Genomic DNA, 18,753 nt, shown 5'->3' on the forward strand with positions numbered 1-18,753 from the left:
CATCACACTAAGACCCAGTGACTAGAAAGGAGTAGAATTTTTAAGTGTACCTAAAAAGCTGTATTTAAAGCTTTTCCCAGCCTTAAAGGGAAGAAGAGTTTTTAGATTTGCTTCTAGTGTGGCCAAATCATGCACTGAGACCAATATAAACTAGCAAGAATTCCATGAAAACCAATTAAGTTACTGTGAATTTACAAAGGTATAACCAAGATCAGATGTTAGTCTATGGAAATGCGTTTGAAACAATGCAGAGGCATGAGCTCCTTCAGACTACAGCAGTTTTAATATTTGGAAAATGGACTGTGATCACTGGATTGTGTTTGGGTGCAACAGGCTGTGCTGGACTACCAAAGGTCTATAAAAGTTTCCCATAAGTATCATCAGGGAAAAAAGCCACTCCAAAGGCAGGAGAAAGGTCCACTATTGCCTGCTACAGCATAGCTGTATTAAGCACTGATAAAATATTGGACAGCCTCTACAGACATTTCTGCTCCCCCCACACACTCTTGGAGTGCAAAATATTTTGAAAATATTCATGTCAGCTTCAATCTTTTTGGCAAATCTACCATTAGAAATAACGCGCAATTTATCTTATCCATAGCTTGCCTGAGATACTTATCATTATAGCTAAAAGCTACTGCTGCACACTGATAATGGAAACTGTTCTAAAATCCTTGCTCTGCACAAACTTTTCATATTTATAATTACAATGGAAGAGCCAAAGGTTGCTGAAATCAATGAAATACACCTTAATGATTTTTAGCAAGACTAAGATATGAATAGAAGTGTTATATTTAACCATGTTATCACATCCCAAGCTTATATGTGAAAGCATTTCCACTGATGTCAAAGGCTTTCATATTACCTAGATTATGCCTGTGCTTATCTACTATATTGAATCAAGACTTTCATGTCTACTCAGACAAAACTTTCGCCTTTCAAAATCTCAGCTCGAGTATTTTTATGGATTCTGACATTTCCAATGGGCCAGCACTCAAAAATTCAACCTCTGACTAGTTACGGTTCTGAAGCACATTTAAAAACCATGGCATGTAAAGAAAATAGTCTGCTCTCATTCAGTAAAGGTAAAGAACATACCATTATCAAGTGTGACACTGTTGATGTGGAAAAAAATTAAGTATCGCAACAGGTTATTAAATTGTTAATGGCTACATTCTATTCTCCGGTTTGTGGTTTGATGCAGTTTGGGCAAAATGTCAAACGGTATCAACATTAACAGCTTCTGACAAGCTCAAGAGGGAAAAAAAAAAGGAGCTGAATGAATAAGCTGTTCTGTAAATAAAGAGACATTGTAACCTTTAAAGTGAGACAGAATTTAATTAAGAAAATTAACACAGACTTTTGAGAGACTGCAATTTTCTAAATCTCATTCTTTACTGTCAAGCAAAAGTTATATTCCTTTATAATAAGAAACAGTAAGTGCCTACCTTCTGATCAAAAGTTAGTGATACCACCCAGAGGAAAAGGGAGTGGATTGAAGTTAGTGAATTTGACTTTTTACTCTTATCCATTTTTAGTTTTTACAACACCAGAGTATCTATTAGCATTAGACTTGAGAAACGCGAGAGAAAATTAAATGTTGCATTTTATTTTTTTTTTTAATGTTGGAAATAGCAATAGTAAACACATCAAAAGATTTCTCATTCCAATTAAAGTTGGACTCCATGGGACAAGAAGGCTTCACTATCTCCATTTCAAAGGTGAGGAAAATGTTGTGCAGTCAGGAATATGAATCAATAGCCAGAGTAAAAATCTGTTTCCCTCACTGTACCTGAGGAACAAAGTGGATTCTACTTTTAGCTTCTGAAATGTATTAGCTTCCTACTTTTCATCCTCGAAAAACATTTTTAAAATTTTACTACTGAACCATTCTGCTCCTCAGAACATGTTTTTCTCAGGTACTGTATTTTCCCCTGCTTCCTGTGTACTAACCCTCGGACAAGGAAAATCACCAGTATTTCTTATCAGTCATTGAGTGAATTAGTTAATTGAACTATTTCTGCATGACATTATCCTGAATTTTTAATCAGATAAAGGCCATTTCAATAAGATTCAGATGGTAAAATTTTGCAGAAATATTACCACACTACTGAAAACTGAGGTCTGGACAAACGTGTTTTTATCTTTTTCCAGAGAAGTGAAAGAATGAACTGTGAATAGAAAGACTAAAGGGAGAAAGAAAGGTGGGAAAGTGGAAGGGAAGGAAAGAAGATAAAGCGAAGATAGATTTCTTTTCAGTTACAATCATTTTTTAGCAAATAATTGCTTGGAGTTTTCCAGATACTGTCACGATTTTCCTGATTACAGGTAAAATTTCAGATAAGCACACAGGAAAATTTATTTTGTTGTTTTTGAAATATTGTTTTTTTTAAAAAAAGGAATATACAGAGAAAGTCTAATGCTACAGTAGCTTCTATCTTTTTAATGAAGGAAATTAATTTTGGGTGCTGAATAGGGGAGAAATGTTAACTGCAAGGGTAGAAGCTGTATTTCCACAGCACTATTGTCCTTCAAAGTATCATCAATGTGTCTGCACTGACTACAAAGGGAACTTAGACATTTTGGCCATATATGGAGACATCCCTGAGGAACATGAGATGTCTCTAGTTAGATGTCTAAATCCAGAACTGAATCCCACCCCAAATTATTACACACGCAGTTCGTAGGGCTTTTGTTGTGCACCATACACAGATTTTATCTTTCGTGCCATTTCCATGTAGACCTCTAATTCATTTAGACAAGGACATAATCTCATCTCCAGAACAGCTCAGCTGTCTCTGTCTCAGAAAGCTCACACTGTTCTCTGCTTCTAATTAATCTTATTCCATCAGTTCATTCCAGCAGCTGGAAAGGGTTTTCCTTTCGAGGACTGAAGCAGCAATGCTTCTCTAATCTGACAATACTGGATCTTTGCAGCTGGTAGACAGTGATGGCACGTGTCACCCACACTTCAGCATTCCAATGACCCATCCAAACCTTGCCATGGAAGAATCACCTTCTTCCCTTAAGAGCACCAAGTAGAAAGACCTGTGTTCCACACTTGGAAGACTGCTTTCATTCCACAAAGCAGAAAAGGTTTATCATAGGACCTATATGTATATTTTCTTCTTTGTAAGTCCATCTGCAATTAATTTTAGTTCCTATTGAGCATCTTCTCATTATAGTGCAATATAAACATTAAGGAACAATGGGAATTTTGGCTCTGCAACTGCATTTCTGCAGAGACACTGAGGCTGCTGCAGTTTTTATCTGCATAAGGCTGAGGCTGTTACTTCCAACACTGAATGCTTTGTTTGATAACATCTTAAAAATGTTATTGATCCTGAAGCTTTAATGTGGAACATTTGTTAGCTTAATGCTCTGCCATTCTCTCTGCTGTTCACAGAGATGTAACTCTTAAGGAGGGTCCCTGTTACAGGTTTATCACAGTAATTTATTTGAAGACTGATGCTTCAAGAATGTGAGCAAGTCCTGTAGAATATACTGACCATCCTTCATTTGCTTTGATTGTTGACTGCCTTTATCCCATCACTGGATTAGAGCACAAATATGCAGCTGTTCTTTGAACTTTTCTGTTGTGAACTACCATATTTATGGCAGCAGTAAAACACTGTGAATCAGCTGAGGGCTGGACCAACACACCATTTTAAGAAGCAGAGTTTTTTCAACAGTCCCCGAATACACACTGATTATTTCTCTTCTTTTTGGGGATGATGTTGAGAACTTGAAATTTTTTGTTCTGTTTAAAATAAACACATAAATCATTGTTAGAATTTATGAGAATGTAAACTTTAAACCCCATGTTGATTTTATCTAAATTCTGAAAGCATTGCAATATTTCTTTCCAAAATTTCACCGAATTTTCAATGCCAATCCTCAATTCCAGTTGCAAGCAATAGATAGAAACAATGACATGCCTACCAAGATTTTAACAAGAAATAAAGGGAATAGGAATGTAATTTTTTTGTGTCCTCTTTTGTCTCAGATTATTGGGGAGCAAATTTCAACTCTGATGATTAAAGAATTTTGCTGATATACTTTCGACTCCTTTTTCATGACTCAACAGTTTGTTTATCCAGCTGCTTTGAGTAACAGTGCAGCCTGAAAAGGATAATTTTCTGAGAGTGGTCCTGATCCACATGGGGATGAAAGAAAATGCTTCAAAGCTGTTCCTTTTTCCCCCCTCTCTTCTGTTCTTTCCTTTTTTTTTTTTCACTTTTGAATGTTTGCTTGTTTCTCTACATTGCTCTGACTTGCACTTACAAGGAAAAGCAGCATGAGATCCTGGGTCTACAATACTTAGTAGACTTCTTTGACCTCTTGGCCAAAGTTCTAAATGGGCATATGATATGTTGAGACTGAATTTCTACCCTGAATTGGTAACAGTGTCACCTGTTTGCCATATATATACCATAACCTATTTTCTATGAAAAAAATATTTTATCAGAGAGATATAGTGAGCTTTTATTCTTAAAAATTAAATAGACTCTCTGCAATGTGTTTGGACTAAATATAATTTTGATAACAACTGGAAATCCCTAAAGATATTTTCAATCAAAAAAGCTTCTGTGAATGCTTTACCTTAAAATTATATTTTTATACATTTCTCTTTTTTTCTAACAAGTTCTGCATTTTTCTTCAGTACTGACTGTTAATTTGTTTCTAAATTTATTATTTTCTTCTCTTTCATTAATTTCTATGAGTTGAATTATGCCTAGACTAATGGCAGCCAGATTATCTTTTTTTTTTTACTGGGTTGAATAAACAGAACTTTTGATTAAATTGGGAAATATTTTCCAATGCAGATGAATAAGACTAAATCTCAAGTATCTTACATAATTTAGGACTTCAATAGACCATTGTACTGCTATGTCCATCTGTTCAGAATATTTTACACTTTATGGTCTAAAGCAAGATGCTCATACCCGTGAAAGCAAAAGAGCTTGTCAGGCATTAAGAGGTCAGCAGTCTGCTGAGAAAGAAAAGCAGGATGTCAACGTCTTTAATAATGATCTTGAAGACCGTAGCATATTTAAAATGTGCTCTGTTAAATAAAAGGATGGCTTTCTAAATCATGGCAACTACCAACTGAAGAGTTCAATAAGAAATCCACTGAAGCATGAGCCATCATTGATGCAAACTAGGCACACATAGAGGGAACAGTGGAATAACTTTTCCATCTTAGAATTTTTTCAAGTGATTTATTTGGTTCAAATGCAGGTACTGAAAAGCCATGATAAAAGGTACCCTTGAGAAAATAATAGGCATGGTCCTAGAATGATATACATCTTTCTCCTCACTTTATATACAAAGGCACTGTTTTCTTCTGGTATTGAAATTTGTCTTTTTTATAAATTGCGAACAAAAAAAAATCATGCTGTCAATAAATATTTGCTCTATAATGGGTTTTATGAGTAGAAGAGCTTAAAAACACATTTACTATAATTCACTCTGTTTCTGTAGGAGCTGCTTGGCAGACCAAATGACTTGGTAATCAGTTCTTCAGACAACATATACTGCTCTTGTTTAGGTTCCTGAAATATGCCTGTAAGGAACCTTATTAATTTAGACTAATTGACAAAGTGTTCAAAAGCAAAGATATTTCACCATTCTGAAATTGTACAGAAGGCCTCCAGAATGCAAACTTTTCAGAGATTCTCCAAAAAGAATGTACAAGTCAGACTTTTCTGTTGGCACAGAAACCTCAAGCAACTAAGTTGCTTTATAACTCCAGAAGATATGAGAACCAGAGAGACCACAAGTTGACTTTTACATCACAGATCAATGCTGGTAGAGCAGAAAGTTTAAAATACAACCCAAAAAACCACTCAGCCTGTCCTTTAACATGTAATCTGAGCAAGCTTGACCAGGAGCCACCAAGAAACAGTGAACATGGGACCTCTTTTCATTGACTGAGAAGTCATTTCTGGCCTCATGTAATTTCCTTTGCACTTCCTGAAGCATGTCAAGGCAGTAGATATTAGCTATAAATCTCCATTCAGAATGCTACTAGTTCAGATTTTGCAGCAGGCACAGACCTCACAGAGCCAGCCCCTAAGCAGGTTTTATTTCTTAATAGTTCTAGCCACAGTCCAGGCTGGCTATACTCAGCTGGCATCGTGCATGCTGTGGGTTCTTGCCAAATGATCCACAGCTTTACAGCCTCTGATGTTGGATCTCAGGCACAGAAATGGGGAACTGACAGCTCCACTGAACATCAGAGAAAGGACAAGCTGGAGTTGTGTTTAATAAGGCCTAACAAAATATCCTCGATATGTAAGTCCAAATGGACTTTTCAACGCCCAGACAAATGCCAAAATATTAATAGATGGTAAGTGGATGCTATATTGTCATATCTCTGCTTAGAAATAGAGCTTACAATTTGCCAACACAAGGAAAAGAAAAGGAATCATTTATTTGGATAAGTGCTGCCAGTGGAGCTCAGACAAATTTCAAAATGTAAGCTCAAAGGATTTACAACTAACCATTGCAATTGCACTGTTCCAAATTTTAAATACCATTAATTCAAATCTTTTGTTATGGTTATTACCTTGATTGGAAATTAAAGTCTATATTGTTGAAGAAAGAGTACAATAATGGAAAATTAAACTAATGTTCCCATTGGGGCAATATCTGTTGACTACTAATTCAGATCCAGTTTGGCTCCAGGCATCAGTGTTTGGACAACACTGCCTGCAAAGTGTCTGCCACACGTCCAAAATTGTAAAGAAAGAAGAAAATTGGGTATGAAAATTGGCATGTTTAATTCAGAGACTTGTAATTCTCAATTTTGGGTTGAAGCAACACCAAGTTGTCTATTTTTAAGCCCAGAGAACACCTAACCAACAGACAGCTGTGAATAATTTGCACTACCCTTAACCATAAATTTCAACATGGTGTGCCAAGAAGCTGAATTATGAGGCTTCCAGTAACGATGTGTCACACACAAAAGAGAAGAAAAATAATGGCAAATCAGTGATTATCTTCAGTCAAGGAGTTTTCAGTAACAGAGGATGACAATTATTGGTGCATGAATTCAATCGAAACCCAAGTGTTTGGCCTTGCTTCAGCCTACAAACTATAACCTACTTTATGGTGGAAGGCATCCCACTGAAACAGAAAATTTCACAATTTCTGAACTTCCATTTCCCATAAATTATCTTTTCTAACTGATACAATAATATACTTCACTTGCTGACATGATTAGCTCAGCTATAGGGATGCTATTTGCTCTTACAAAAGAATCTGAAACAGTCATGAATGAACTAGGGTGAAATAATTTGGTTTAAGAAGAATAAATTGGTAATGGAAGCTGAGAGATAATATTTAAGCTTATTTAAGTTTAAAATTTGAAAACTTTTTTTCTTCTTTTTGTGATTTCCAGTCCTTCTAGAATGGCACTTTGACAATCCTGTAATTAAATATTCTGCTCTTACCTGCAGCATTAGGCAAACCAAGAGCCATTTTCTGACCAATTGACTTTATTGTCTCTACACAGATTTCATAGTGTTGCTTGGGTAATGAAGCAGAGGAAAGATGCTGGGAAAGAACAGCAGGTATCTAGATAGAAAAGAATAAAAATTAACTGAATTATGCCTCTGTGGGGCATGAGAGCTCAGAAGATACCAACCTACAAAACTGTACAACAGCTACTTGCCAGGAAGAAATGAACAATTTAATCAACAACTGAGTAACAATTACAACAATTACATTGTTGGTTCTGATGTAAAATCATGAGATTCCAAGAGACAATCCTGATTTAAAAAACCTCATATGCTCAGAAAGTTGTTTAGATGGAGGATGACAGATTCTCCACAGCAGTTTGGAAATCTTTAAGAATTCCTACATAGTCAGCAACTGATAAAAAAATGGTTTTCAATAAGAAGTCAAAATAAGAGCAAAACACATTTTCCAGTTTTTAAGAAAAAACAATGAAAATTTTTCACTGTTTCAGAAGTACTCTCTGTCTTGCACAATCTGTCAGCTCCTGTGAACTACAATGAAATTACATTAAGAGATCAGGCAAGAAATTTCTAGAAGCAATATGCATTACAGTCATATTTTTCTAACCTTAGTTTAGAGGTACAAAATGCTACAAAAATTCTAAAACAGGCTTACTTTACTTATGGATATTAGTTTTTACTCTAACAAAGCACATATCCCTGTGGATTATACACTTGTAACAAACTTAGCTATCACCTTCTATTCAGTTATATACACTGAACTATTTGCAAGGCCTTACTTGCCTCATTTGTTTTGAAATTAAAAAAATTAAAGCAATAATGCAGAAATTCCTAATGCAATATTTTAAAAGCAATATTTTTTTTCCTCCTTCCTCTTTTAAATGAATCTTCATCAGAATCAAGGTTTTTCTGGAGAATGTTTTATCAGTTCAATTGAACTCTTTTCAATGAGCTTTGTGAAACAATGGGAAAATTAGCTGATAATAATGTTTTTGAAGTAAACAATCTATAAAGAAAAGATGCTAAACTTTATAGCTAAATTATTTATGTCAGTTTAAATTTGTAAAAATGCAGCTTAGGACTGGAATTACAACTATTTCAGAGCAGTAAGAAGGGACAGAATACTTTTTCTTTGTTTCCATATGAAAACTTTCACAAAACACGTGTTCCATTTCTACATGATTCATATCTTTTCCTTTCAGATATACATGGACTTATAGAATAATAAATAAATTCCAGAGTAATTATTTTCCAGAAAGATTTTCTAAAGACTTTTTAATAGATTTGATGTGTTTGAATTGCAAAGCAATAATATCCAAAAATGCTTGTGGCAAACTAGTTCACAAATATTCTAAATCCCTCCCCAGTTTCTCTATAGCTCATAACTAAGCAGTGTCACTGCAAATGCAAACAACTACTAACAATTCTACTTTTATACAGCATCTTTCATCTGGAAGGATTCTGAGAAAGTTTGCTTTTATTACTTCAATGCAAAGGTCATTCATTTCTAAATGACAGTTCCTTTATATTCTCTTTCCCGTGATGCAAAGACATAGAAATGAAAGATTCAGTGAGCTTTCAGGCTAAGCAATATTGCTGTACACTTTCCCTTTATGATTTGGGGTGATTTCCCTCCCCCACCCCCTGCCCAGACATGAAAGGATGTAAAATCAGGATTATAGTGCTTAGTCCCTAGACTCACATTTGATTAAAAATGCAGGAACTAATGTGCCATCGGCCTGCTATGGTCTTAGCATATAGTTTATTATCCAGTTTATAAGAAACATGTTATTCATATAAGTGGCATTATTAGAACCATAAATTATTGTATAAACATAGATCTCTATTTGTAACTGCTGTGGCTTTCATTAGAACTGGCTAAAAATGTACCCCAATCAGTTGTCTTAGGAATGATCTATATTAATGTCCATGTCTTCTGTCTGTCATCTGGAATTTTCTGGCTTTCTAGGGAAAATTAAGTACTATATGAAAAGACAAGTGGAAATAAAGTAAAAAAGGGAACTGTTCAGTTCATTTTTGGCATTTCAATACAACTTGGGAAATTGGAGGTTGACAAAGTCTGTAAAGAGAAAAAACTGCAAAGATCTCTCGGCACCATTGTTTCACGTTCCTTTATAATCTTACCGTTTTACTAATTTTAGTAAGCGTGTAGAAGCATTTATTGCCTTGTCAAAAAATAGCATAAAAACAAAGACAATCTTGCAATTGGGAAAGTTCTTACACTTCATTATTTTCTTCTGTAACTACAGCTTTTTTTTCTTGGTCCATCCAATTTTTTATTTTATCTTTTGGTGGGGGTTGGGGAGTATTGTGGGGTTGGGCAGGATCCCCTTTAAAGATAAAAACAACAGCAATGAAATATGAATGGGTTTAAGGTTAGGGTTAGGCTCCCAGTTAAGCCAATTGGAACTGCATACCCAGATTTTTAGATCATTTTAATGAATCCTGAATACACATTTTTCAAATACATGCTATTTGTTTCAATTTTTTGCTGTTCTGGACTTCGATACTCAGAGACAGACTAAAAACCATTTTTCAAACATATTCATATTGTGTTTCAAAAGGATCACTATGATCTTACCACTGCTCCAATATTTAAAATTATTTGTAGCATCACCAGTATCAGAGAAGATCATATATAAAAGTCCTACCTTCTCTATAAAAGGCATCTGTACCGTCAGCAAAGACCACAATGGCAGAGCCTTGGGATCACAAAATTATGTATTCCTATAGCTACAGCATTTGTATGAGAACAGGTGGAATAACCAGGCAGTGTTGAAGTTTGCTGATGCCCTGGCAGTGCAGGGGCACCTCATCCCTCAACAGAATGAGCTCTGTTTCCTTTCTATCCTGTAAATCAGACATTTAATGTCCATACAGATATTTTATACTCATCTTGTGGGAATCAAAATGCAACTTTATTCCTAAAAATACATCAGCTTCCTCTTCTGGTTTATATAAGCAAAGTTGTTAACACAAAATTAAGACTTTTTCTCTGACTGTACAGTGTTAAAGGGAACAGGTGAATGGATCATGGCTGTTCACTGGTTTTTGTAGGACTGGAGCACTACAGAAGTATTTCTGCTAACACTTCTGTCAGTGGCCTTCCCTTCACTTCCCCCTATTGCCTTATCAGTGGAAGGCTGTAAGGAAACCCAACAGAAGGTGCCAAACTAGAATAAACACATTAGTATATACTTCTCTTAAATTTATCTCATACAATGATAAGACAAGGAACTGTTATCCTTCAGACATTATCATGCACATTTACTGATTTTCATCCATGAGATCACTGTGAGAGGGTTTTTTCTGTCTTTTAGACACTAACATGTGGAAGTCTCAAGACACTCAGACCTCTGTAGGCAGCAGCACAGGATGACCATAAGATGTGCCATTATGTAAATTGCTTTGCAAATGGATGGACCCTGCTTTTTTGTGTAGACATAAAGAAGTCTTTCATGCCACATAATTAGAAAACCTCCAATCATTTTTCTTTAAAAAATACATGATACACACCAAATTTTAGGAGTTGCTTTTGTTTTGTTTTTTCTTTTCAACTTTTCTGACAATGAAGGAAGGGAAATTTTTAACTGACTTCTGAACGTAGAGTGTGACATTACCATGTTCATTTAGTTAATAAATTAAACATTCTGAAATCCTTTTTGAAGCAGATATTGCATGGCCCAGAACAGCTTCTATCTGTGTTCATCCATGTCTCCCCCTCTAAATAGGCTGGCTCTATTGAAATTAGTCCACAAGAAATTCCAACTTCTGAACACGCCTGGAAATTCTCTGAGTGGACAATTGACACCTTCCAAAATAATCTCAGGAAATATTCTAAGATCTTGAAAATAGAGACTGTCGTGTTCAAGTGTCTAAAAATGTTTCTGCATGTTACCTAAATTATTACTATAATATAGGCAAACAAAGAATTCTTTTTTAGAAGAGACAACAGTGGAGGATTAACCGACTAGACTGTATTTTTCTTTCTTAAGCAACGTACTTTTTCAGGCACTTAGAGAAATTTATAGGCACAGTTCTGTCATTGAAGCTCCAGCAATGTGGTTCCAAATCTGCACCAATATAGATTACAACAGGATTGCATCCCAAGTTTTTCAAACATTTGACACAGTGCTTACTTTTATGAGAACCTATAAAAAAAAGAAGTAAAGTAAACTGCATCATCCCCTTCATCCCCATGGGCAGATAAGATTAAGTCCACATGGATTTCTGTAGCGAAACTATGGAGGAACAGAGTGTAAACTTTCAGTGTTGTGTCTTTACAATTGAAAAAAAGAAACCATTCTATATTTGTCTCAACGGTTTCATAGGAGGATTCATGAGCAAGAATGGAGCCTGTGTGTTGTCTGTTCTCCATGACATTGCTGTACAACTTTGTAACCATATGAGGGGAAAAAAGAGAATTTACATAAGGCTGAGTTATGGGTTCAATACTAGAGGCAAAAACTCAGTTTCAACTTTTTCTGCTGACATTTCTTCATAGTTGAAATACAGTGGAAACCTGGTTTCCTATATTTCAGGTGGACACCAAAGTCAGCAGATTTTCATGCACAATTGGAATACCTTCCCACAAAGAGGAATTTATGCTAAAGTGCTAAAATATGCTGCAAAATACCAATTACAGATTTAATATCTATGTAAGACCAGTCATTTGAACTCTTAACTCTCAAGATTGTATGGGTAACATTTTTAAGCTGTTTACCTCAGTTCATCCATACAGAACATTCGGATGTTCACTGAAGCACAAAACAGGACTGTGAGATAATTCATCTGCCACACAGTGTTTAGGGTACTTATCCTAGAGATGTGATATACACTCTCATATTTAGAGAATATCCAAGTAGTTTACACAACATGGTATAATTTAAACAGAAAATACCTAAAATCGCCCAATCTCAGATATAAAGCAGGATGATTGGGAACATTCTCGTACTTAGATTTAAAATTCCTGAAGCAGAGCAGGATGTTGAACCTATGTTCTTCCATAAGTATAGGGAAATGCTACAAATGAAAGTATTTTTGTAACTCGAAAGAATAGTTATTTTGTGAGTTCTGTGTAAGTCCATCAACCATTTTTCTTTTGTCAAATATACTCAAATGAATTTCTTTTTTTCTCAGATTAGATGTGGGGGTTTTTTTTTGGTTTTTTGGGTTTTTTTGGGGTTTTTTTGTGTTTTTTTTTTTTTTTTTTTTGTTTGTTTTTTTTTTTTGTTTTTTTGTTTTGTTTTGGTTTTTTTTTTTTTTTTTTTTTTTGTTTTGTTTTGGTTTTTTTTTTTTTTTTCAAGTACAGAATCTGAGACAGAAGTTGTTTGGTTTGCTGATAGCAATGAAAAGCTCACACTAGTTCATTCCAGAAGGAAGCATTATGGATGTACTGGAGAAATAATTAAACACACAGCTCTGATGTGAACAAATATTTGACAATGGCATGGAAGTAGTCCATGTGGAGTGTGTTAGGATTTATAATACTAACAGCAGAAGCATGCCAGCTTTGTAGAAATTGACTTTTTATGTGAGAGTGATTACAGCTGGAAGCACACTAAAAATTAACAACACATAACTACATAACATTAGCAGGAATTGCAGAACCGAATAGAGTTAAAAGCACAGAAGTTGTATTTCAGTATTACGTTAAGACTATAAAACCATATGTTTTTCTTGTTGAAATATAGTTTGGGTATATTTTAATGTTTTTATCAACATGACAAATCTATTTAAAAGTATGTCTGCTACAGTATTTCTGTTTTGCAAAGATCTTGTTCCCATCCAGAAGTGAGTTTTGCTCACTGACATGCAGTGATCTACACATGGACATTCAGCACCTCATGTCCACTCTTCATGTGCACTGCCCAGTCAGTTATGCCCTATCAAGCTGAAAAAAGTAGGAGGAAATTAAATGAGTGAGAAAGAGAAATAGGAAGTGAGAGAAATGAGAGCACAAGGCAACAAGATCACTCTTTACTTTGCTGCCTTGAAGAGTAGGCGTGAAACTCATGCATACTTCCCTGGAGTCTGAGTCACCCAGTGCCCCTCAGCATCTGAATAACAGCAGACACGAGCAGAAGAGAAAACCAACAATATTACAAGTACATTAGATCATTCTTCTCGGTATATTTTTGAATTCCTTTTTTCCTGTTGAGGCACAACTCTAAGGCATAGAATGCTTAGCAGTCTTGTCCATAGAGACAAAATTCAACAGCTGTATTGAGCTTCTCTGCAGAAAACAGGACAGCAACTCCCACACATGCTCCAGGAAAGTGTGCGAGATGACAGCAAAACCAGGTGAGGGAGCTTGAGGAAAATACTTTCTCTGACAAGGAGCAGAACTGTATGTAGGCTAGGAAGGAACTTATCATCACCCATTTTTATCATATTAACTAACTACTGTTTTTTAATTTTTTTCTTTGTGTTTTGAATGAAGACTTCTATTAAAAAGTGTTACTTGTAGCAATCTAAAATTATTAGTCCATGATTACATTACCATTACTTTGACAGATCACTTTGACAAGTGGTGTATTTCTGGTGCTGCTGGAACAGATAGGGAATGTGTAGGAGGCAAAGACTAAAAAAAAAACTATTCAGAGGGGATTATGGAGGTTAATGCAAAGAATATGCTTCTAAGGGTATTAGAATTGGTGCACCAGATTCACAGCTCATTGAGGTCTCACAACATTCCTCAGTGCAGTGTCAAAGGGAACAAAGATACTGAAATGAAAACCCAAAGCCCAGAGAAGAAAAGGAGTTTCCTAATTATTTTCACACTGATGTCTAAGGTTCATTCTATAGGTAATAGCACAATGAGGATATGTAGGTTTTCAGAGAACACTAAGTCAAGAAAAATGTAAGTTTCCTTTTGTGTATAGTATTAAAATCTTATAATAATCAACGTGCTTACAAAATATTCTGCTGATAACTTCTGGTCTATCACTGTTTTCAGATTGGTGTAATTCTGTTTAGATTAGTGAGTGCCATCTCTATCTGAACTTAGTCCTACAAAATATTTTCCTACTTCAATTTCCATGCAGAATTTCAGTGCAACATCCACCTACATAACTCAGAATATGTTTTTTGATCCATTTATAAAATTGTGACTCCATCAAATTAATTTTCCTTTAGACCAATTTCAATGACCTCTTATTAGAACAGATGACCAAACTTATTTTCTTCGCTTTATGTTCCTCCCTTTGCACCTTTTCCATTCCTTAGTAACAGCTTAATTTGCTGTTAAGAGTAATTTATATTCAAGAAAAACTATTTCACTAAAAATTAATGAAGCAGATGACACAGGAGACTTAAGCATCTCTTAGACACTTTCCTAGAAAAAATTAAAATCCCCCCTCAATTTACTATTATTATAACTTCTATTTGTATCATTGAAATCAATTCCCAGGCAGTAATGTTTTACAGGCAAAGCATTGCTGTCTAAAATGATATCACCACACACATTTTTTCAATTTGGGTGGCAGACATGCTACTGGAGGTTTGGGGAAAGCCACACTGCCTGATATTAGTGCTTGTTTTCTATTCAACACAGCATGAAAGATCTGGCACGTGTTTTGTGCTTCTGACTTGATGCATATTTTCTGTATTTTGTGTACTGTCTAAAACAAAAATAATAGTGAATTCAAGTGTTTTTCATCATGATCCTAAATCATTCACATATGTGACTAAGTCTAGGTGCCACAAAGTTACACCTCATTTAGCTGTTGTTCATTCAGCAAGGGCTGGATCATTTTAAACTAGATTTCATAGAATCATAGAATATTTTGAGTTGGATGGGACCCATCAGGTTCATCAAGTCCCACTCCTGACCCTGTTCCTCTGTTTTCCCTCATGGGGATGTTGAAAATCACCATGAGGTCTCTGCTCATCTCCTCCAGGATGAACAAACCAAGTGATCTCAGCTACTCTTCCTAAAGGTTCCCCTCCAGACCCCTCAGTGTCCTCATGACCCTCCTTTGGATGCTCTCTAATAGCTTAATGTCCAACTTTACAGGAAATTCTATATGAAAATATATTTAAAAGAGTTTCTTATTCCATTAAGCAATTTCATTTCCTAATTTACTGTTTCAAACTAAACCAATTTAGTTAAAACTTATGAAAAATGTCTACATAAGAGACTTGCACCAATTTGAAAGAAATCTTTAAAAGCTGATCTAGGAAAGAAGGACTGATTTAAATTCTAACAACAAAGTCAGTTCCAGTAAAAGGAAGCATATGGGTGTGCAATTGGAAGTCAGCTTATTTGACTTCACAAGTTGTTTCCCAGACTTCAGTAGTTAATAATTTGGCTTAAAAGCTTCATTACCTAGAGGATCACACCAATTTTCTTGCTACTAAGCCAGCCTTCAGAATCTAGATACAGCTCAAAAGCAGTAAGGGGAATTCTCCAGTCTCTCCCTTACACCATTTAACTCCCCAATCATTTTAGCACCAATGCTTACTTAGCCATTTAACTGAAATTTTTGTAAGCACTTGTAGCAGTAAAAGCAGAAAACTTATGTATTCATAATGGATTTTGAAATTTAGAAAGATAAGACTGTATAGGAAGTGTAACCCACTTGATACTCTTTTGAGGAAAAAGGAAATCAGGACTATGTTCAATATAAGACTTTAGTGAGTGTGTATCAGCAGATCAAATTTGGACATAAGGAAAAACAACATAAACCAAAGATGTTTGTATTCTGTTGACCTTATATAGTCAGTAGTTGGCAAAGAACGTGACGGGGTACGCACCAAGATGGGAATGATTGTGTCTCCTTTGGTATCTCCATATCTATAGAACAAAACAAAAGTTTTAAAAACCTGTACCCTTAAGTTTCATTTTCTTCTTCACCCTCTGCATTTTCAGGCAAGACTGGGCATGGCAAGCCTACTTTTAGAGGGCATTCTGGAATTTACTGTAAAATTCGATATTGTTTAATTATAACATTTAATTGCTGAGTGTTTAGACACCTATTCAGCTTGTTAGCTCCTCAGCTAATTAAGCCACCTTCTAGGACAAAATGTTAAGCTGGCAAGTAATGTGAGAAGCAGACACAGAAATTTATTAGAAAAGGACTTAGAAAGAAATAGAAAATTGTCAGGTTTTTAACTGAAAAGGGCCACAGAATCTGCCACTGTTTTTCCAATCTAACTAAATAGTACATCAGGGACAGCATTTCAGGCAAACAGTTTATCTGAAAGAGCAGTTCCCTGATTAAACCAGTAATGATAAATCACAGGGTATTCTCTAGTGCAATGCACTGTTTTAGCCATACAAAAATGAAAGAAAAGGATATGAAATGCTAGGCCTTAGAGACTCTATATGGTGAAAGAGAGTTCTGAAGTCTACAGAGAATTGTTCATGTGTGAAAATATTTAATTTCTTTCTCTTTTTTTTTTTTGTTTTAATGATCTCAAGGTGGTTAGTACTTTTCATAGTTTTGACCCCCTCCACTGAAGTAAGGAATGATTCCAGAAGAAAATTACTAGGTGTGACCCTGATTAAAGCTAACAGCTATGACAACCATTTATTTTAATAACTACATTTCATTTTTATTAAAAAATCTACTGTTTATCAAACAAGGGAATACAGAATTTAAAAATGAAGAAGGAAGATTATCTTAATTTTATCCTTCAAGTATTATTTATTAATGTATGTGTTTGTCAGCCTTTAGTATAATCCACATTTATCTGAATTGTGCTCTTATACAGTTTTGTCTGGATTTCTTGTCACTTTTTATTTTTACCACAGAACTCCCCTCATGTGCTGCATTGCTTAATTAGTAGTTGCTATTTCTCAGTTAAACTTGTGTCCCTAGGCCACGTTAAAACACAACATCAAAGCATGCACTGTATTTTACCTTGAAGGTAGAACTTTGTAGACCTGCTCCACTGCTGGAATTTGGGGATTACAAACAGGCATGAAGCTGTTTTTAAATAACACAGAAAGGTCATCGATGACCCAAGGAAAGAAAACACCCAACATTGGTATTTTGTTCCACAAAGAAGATAATGAGCACACTGTGATGAGCTGGCCAACAAAAGAATGTTGTGCTTTCCTTTGGAGCCAGGACAGAAGATGCAATCACAAGACTGGAATTACTCCAGTTTGCTTTGGAGGTCGGCAGGAAAAGGTCTTGCAGCCCTAAGTGGTCCCAAAAACATGATCATGGCCACAAATGATGGCATGATACATGACTAATTGCAAAAGACTCTGGAGACCTCCAAGGGGATTGAAGGAGAAAAACATTAAAGCATTTCCCAGAGATTCATCCCACGTGATGAGCAGAAGTAGGCAAGGGTCAGAAGAAGTTATAACCTCCTTGTACAGCAAAAGAAGGATGTGCTCTTGTTAGAGCTTCCTGGAATCAATCTTTCATGAATGGTATGGTTAAAGTACCCAGCAGGGATAAACATAAGAAGAAAGAGAAGAGGTGAAAAAAAAGAAATGTACACCTATGCACTTAGAAGTAAACCATGAAATAAGGATCACCACCAAGCCTCAGATGGATACAAAGGAAAAACTATTTAAGTTCTGTCTAGGTAATAAGCATGTGAAAATGGAATTTCTCATGTCTGAGATGAGTTTGACCTACTTCAAAATTACTGAATTTGGGTTGTAATATATCACTCATTCCTAAATGAAATTAGGCTATAAATTCACATTACTTTCCATTGATGACTATAACCTATACAGGAATAAATTGGTGGGAGAAAAAAGAAGGGAAAGATACAATATGTTAAAAATAATTTTAACTGTTTCAAAATTACCAGATTATGAAACAAACTTTACCAATTAGGAGTTACCAAGATAATGAATAAAGCAGTAAATGTGTGGCTGCAGATCACCAAATCACACTAAAGAATGGGATGATCAACTTCTTGAAAACCAATACATCATGTGTAGGTTGAAGAAGAAGAAGTATTATTGTCAGGGATTTCAATTCTTACTGAGACATGTTGGAAGTCAAATGCAAAGAACCCCTCGATAATTTCACAGTTTATAAAAAATATAAAATTTTATCTGAAAAGAATGTGACAAACCAATGTACAATGTATTTCCTTTACATGGAAAGAACTGTTAATCTCAGGGCAAAAATTAACAACTGGTAGAGTACAAGGTATAAGGAGTCAATTATGTCTGAAGCATCCCAACCTCCGCCATATTTACAGCTCATTTAAATTTTATAAGCTAGCTTCATGAACATGATAACAATTATGAGCAAAGTCTATTGGGAGAAAG

The sequence above is a fragment of the Vidua chalybeata genome, chromosome 5 (genome assembly GCF_026979565.1).
Source record: "Vidua chalybeata isolate OUT-0048 chromosome 5, bVidCha1 merged haplotype, whole genome shotgun sequence".
In the NCBI taxonomy this organism is placed as follows: Eukaryota; Metazoa; Chordata; class Aves; order Passeriformes; family Viduidae; genus Vidua; species Vidua chalybeata.